The sequence below is a fragment of the Tripterygium wilfordii genome, chromosome 7 (genome assembly GCF_013401445.1).
Source record: "Tripterygium wilfordii isolate XIE 37 chromosome 7, ASM1340144v1, whole genome shotgun sequence".
Classification (NCBI taxonomy): domain Eukaryota; kingdom Viridiplantae; phylum Streptophyta; class Magnoliopsida; order Celastrales; family Celastraceae; genus Tripterygium; species Tripterygium wilfordii.
The window spans coordinates 12,401,744-12,407,233 of NC_052238.1; the positions used below are offsets into that span (position 1 = coordinate 12,401,744).

At 39.9% G+C, this 5,490-nt stretch overlaps 1 pseudogene; it reads right to left on the reverse strand.

The window, feature by feature from the left end:
• Nucleotides 1-2,936: 2,936 nt before the first annotated feature.
• On the reverse strand, nucleotides 2,937-3,036 carry LOC120003166 (annotated as a pseudogene).
• Between the last annotated feature and the right edge of the window lie 2,454 nt (nucleotides 3,037-5,490).

Below are 5,490 nucleotides of genomic sequence, written 5' to 3' on the forward strand. Positions count from 1 at the left end.
GAGACAGTGACTTATTACATTGACAATGTAATTAATTACATTGCTTCATAAATAATGTTTAGCCACTGTCAAGCGACTGCCAGGTTTAATAACAAGTTTAATAGCTTTTGGGTTTAGCATTATTGACATTGGTATATGATGTTTTGGCCATCAACTTTTTGGGGTGTTCTCCATATATTCACTACAAATCAACCATTTAAATTCAAACCATGTGAAACAAAACTTAATTACATTGTTGATTGGACCTCTATTTTGAGGTTCCAATGTCCTTTAATTATGATGTTCTAGCACTTAGCTAATGTATTTGATTGCATTTTAGCTTAGTTTTACACTTACAAATGTTTCCCCTTGGTTTTGTAGGAATCAGACCTTGTTCGGGCAAGTTGGAGCACTTTTTGTGCACTTTTTGTTGTGAGGTGTCCGGACACTTCCTTTGAAAAATGAGACAGAGCCTATAACGAAGACTTGATGAAACCCAGGTGTCCGGACACCTACCGCGGATCTGTAATTTTCTGCACCAAAATTTCAAGGGCATTTGGGGTAAATCATGTATGTAACCAATGGGGAACGATTTTATATGGGTAGTTAGGTATTTTCTATTGTAAAAAGAGGGGAAAACCCTAAGATTGGGGTTTACTTTCTCATTGATGGACTACACAACATCTAGCCTCCATAGTTTTTCTCTCTCTATTTCTCTCTAGGGTTTTACTTAGTTCTTGTGATCTTGATTGGTAACATTGGTTTTCATCTATAAAATTGATGTTTCTTTTCATTATGATGAGTGGCTAAGTTCCCTTTCTAGTTTCTAGTCCCAAACGGTGGATGCAAAGTTTCGATTACTCAAGGTATGTTCAAAGAATCGTAGCTTCGATTCTTCTCTTTTAATTTCATGATAGTTGTGTGAGTTGATATATGAGAATGACATATTTGATTGTGTTCTTGGATTGTCTAGTCTAGGGATTGCATCTAATGTGTTCGATTGAGGATTGTTAAACCCATTGCATGATTTCCTTAATTAATCAAGTTTTACATTGCATAGCTATTAATTATGTGTATTGATGATGGGGTTTTGGGTTGATTTAGGAATGTGCATGGGAGATTTATGGTTAATTGATCTTTGAGTGTGAAACTAGGGTGTTAGCCAAGCCGAGCCCCAAGGGGGAACATTAATCCATAATATTAGGTGTTTATCCCTCTGCGTTCATCGTAGATTAAGAGACCCGATGGCCTACATGCACGAATTGAAGTCTCATAACCCAATTCTCTTTGCATATGCATGATTAATTGTATCACACAATGCATTGTGTATGGTTGTGTGTGTTTGCAATGATACCTTGAGTATGAGAACCGAGTAGCCACCGGGACGGATTAGAGACTAGGTTTTTAATTAATTGTTTTAAATCCAATTCGTGCTTACTTTGATTACAACATCGTTCATGCTACCGAGTCATTCGGCCCATTTCATTTACTCGCTTTTATTTGATATTCGTTGCGTTTATTAGTGTTAGCAAATCATTTGCATATCATTCACTTCAAATTTGCATTGCTTCCTTGTGGATCGATACCGGACTCACCGGTTTATTACTTGCCGATACCCTACACTTGGGGTAAGTACACACACACACTTTGGTGTCGGTCAAGTTTTTGGTGCTGTTACCGGGGAGGCAAGTGTCAAAGACGGAGCTGGGTGGCTTGTAGATGCTAGCTTTATGCTTTTAAACACCATCAAATAAGGAAGGAGCACAGTCACGCTTCAAGAGTAACTTTGTTCCTCCCTTTTACTTGCTTTCTAGTGTAGTTGATTTAGTGTAGTTGCTGAAAAGAGAAAAAAAAAATTTGTGAGGAGAACTTGACGGATGGGGCTAACTTAGATTCCTGTGGGCGATGGATGCCACCTTGTTTGTTGCTTGGTAGTGATACGTTGTTTGAGAGAGCTTTGCGCATTTTTCTTTCTATCACTACTTGCTACATCTTGGTGTGTTATTGTTCCTAAGGTTGATCGTTGTTCTATTCCTATCTTTGCTCTTGTTCTTGGTAGTTCGCTGATTGAAAATCTTGTGCTACTTGACTTGGTTGATTGCTACTTTTGTGTGCTACTTGCTATTGTTCCTTGCCATCATGTCTCAACTTAGAGATAATGCTAGTGGGCGTGGGTCTAATAGAGATGGGAGAGGTGGTGATCTAAATGTGAGTGATGCGGGGAGTGTTCGTGGGGGTGATATGAATTTTGATGCATTGCGTCGCCTTTTGCAACATGTGAATATTGATGAGTTGATGAATCCGGTGCAAGGGCAAGATGTCCAAATTGGCAATGCCCAAAATGCACCAAATGCCCAAAATTTGCAAAATGTTCAAGTCGAGCATGCTTTGCAAAATGCACCTCAACCACTTCAACAAGACAATGCGGCACAATTTGCCCCACAAAATGTCTACCCACCTCCCAATATGCCTCCCCCATATAATTATATGCATCCCATGTATTACCAAATGCCACAAGTGCCACAATATACTCCCTATGGGCAAAACATTCATGCACCTCCTCCTATGGAGTACATTCATGCCCAAGCTCAAGAGTATCGCACTTTGAGGGAGCTTACACATCCCGTAAGGCAAACCCAACCTTCTTGCATCATCATGCCACCGAACCAACAAAATGTGAGCCTTAAACCGTCAATGTTCCAAATGATTCCCAAATTCCATGGAATGGAAACGGAACGACCATATTCACATGTGCGTGATTTTGAATCGGTGTGTACTACTTTTGGTAATGTCACATGCTCACAAGAAATTTTGAGACTCAAACCTTTTCCATTCTCTTTGAAGGATCATGCAAAACAATGGTTTGAGAACTTGCCTCCAATCCATTGCTACTTGGGCGGCAATGCAAGAAGAATTTCTTAACAAATATTTTCCTTCCCACCGTACCATCTCTTACCAAACACAAATCATGAATTTTCATTGCAAAGAACATGAAACCTTCTTCCAAGCTTGGGAGAGGTTTAAAGATTTGTTGTTTATGTGCCCTCACCATGGATTTCAAAATTTTCAAATTGTGAATTTCTTCCATAAATCTTTGACTCCATCTTTGAAGAAATTGGTTTCCACAATGACTCAAGGTGACTTTTTGAATAAGGATGCTAATGAGGCTTTTACTTTCTTTGATGGGTTAGCGGAGGAATCCCGATCTTGGGAAGCTCCTCCACTAACCCGACATGATGTTGTGCCAAACTCTAGTGGCAAGTTTGTTTTGAATGAAAATGATGATGTGCATGCTAAACTTGCTTTGTTGTCCAAGAAATTGGAGTCCCTAGAGTCACTAAAGGCCCCTATAAATGTGGTTGGTTTTGATGAATATGTTGCTTGCACTTTGTGTGAAAGTAGGGATCATAGAAAGGATGAGTGTAATGCTTTACCGGCTTGTAAGGAAGTCCTATTTGGGCAAGGTTATAGTGGGAACAATTCTCAAAACTTTAGGCAGTCCTACCCTACCAATTACCAAGGCAACAATTCTTACAATGAGAATTACCCTTGGAGGAATCATCCAAATTTTGGGTGGAGGAATGATGGGAATGATCAATCTCCATCAATCCCCAATCCACCCCAATAACAATTGCCTCCTCCAAGTGTTGCACAACCAACTCAACAACCTTATATTCAACCCCCCAAGAGGTCTCTTGAAGACACTCTCAACATTTTCATGCAAGCTCAAATTGGGGAGAATCAAAAGGCCAACAAATTTCAAGAACAAACCAATAGGGCCATTGAGGATATTAGGAGTCAAATCACCAAGGTCACACAAGCTCTCACCACCTATGAAAAAGAAAAATTTCCGGCTCAACCTTACCCCAATCCTTCAAAGCAAACCAATTTGATAAATTCATCTAGTGGGAGTAGAGAGGTTAGTGGACATGAGCAAGTGCAATCCATTCTTACTTTAAGGAGTGGAAGAGTTGTGGATAGACCTATACCCTTTGAGAATAGTGATAAAAATGATGTGGTGCAAGACTTTGGTGATGGTGTGAAAGAGAAAGAGGAAGAGAATAGTGAAAATGAGAAAATTTTGCTTGGTGAAAAAAGAGTTAAGCAACAAAGAGACTGCGAGGATACAGTAGAGCCTAGCAAGGAGAGTGAGTACATCTCCAAGCTACCCTTTCCCCAAAGGCTAAGAAATAACACCAATGAGGCATTGCATAAGGAGATGTTTGAACTATTTAAACAAGTTAAGATCAATATACCTCTCTTAGATGCAATTAAGCAAATACCCTCTTATGCCAAGTTTCTTAATGATTTATGTACGGTAAAGAGGAAATTAAATGTTAAGGAGAAAGCTTTTCTAGCGGAGCAAGCAAGCTCTATTATTCAAACCAACACCCTCCCTAAGTACAAAGACCCCGGTTGCCCTACTATCTCATGTGTCATAGGGAACCATAGGGTAGAGCAAGCGTTGTTAGACTTCGAAGCAAGTGTGAATCTCCTTCCGTACACAATCTATCAAAAATTAGGGTTAGGTGAATTGAAACCCACTAGGATTACCCTACAATTAGCCGATAGATCCGTTAGGGTTCCTAGGGGTATTGTTGAAGATGTGTTAGTACAAGTGGACAATTTTTACTATCTCGTGGATTTCATTGTGTTAGATACTCAACCTCCCACTAGCTTTAGCACTTCCATTCCGGTCATTTTAGGTCGCCCATTCTTAGCAACTTCCAATGCCTTAATCAATTATAGGAGTGGGGTGCTACAACTTTCTTTTGGGAATATGACCATGGAAATGAATATCTTTAGTGTGACTAAGGTTTTGGGTGAGTGTGAGGATATAAGGGATGTAGATTTTATCCATGCCCATGTTGAGGATAATTTGGAGTTAACCCTTGCAAAGGATTCGGTTGAAGGTGTGCTAGCATTGGGTACGAAAGTTAGTCAACCTTTGTGTGAGAAAGATGACATTGAGGAATTAGAGCCTCCTACACTTAGAGTTGAATCATCCCAAGTGCATCCACCAAGACCAGAAAGAAAACCTTTAGTAAGTGGAGTGAAAAAGTCTCCTAAATGCCACTTTGTGCCAAAAGTCATTGAAAAAGTTAGGAAGGTGTGGCGGCCCAAATCTCGGGTACAATTTTTTCCCGGAGATTTGAGGCCCAAGGAGAATGGACCTTTAGATGTTCGTCATGTTCCTCAACATGGAAGTAGTGATTTTGAGGACACTAGTGGAGGAAAAGTGTTTAAGGTGAATGACCAATGTTTGATACCATTCATGGAGAACTTTGATGCTTTGGTTGTTCCCCGGGATCTAAAGGATCCCACCCCCACCTAGTTGTGGGAGACTCCACCCTTGTACCATAGTATGGTTGTGATTAGTTTTGATTTGATTTCAATTTTTGTGTGTGTTTTGTATGCTCACAATCTATTTCACAATTTCCGCGCCTTGTGCACTCATTGAAATTGGGGGGTGAGAATTGTGAAATGGTTGTGTGTTATGTTGTGATTTTC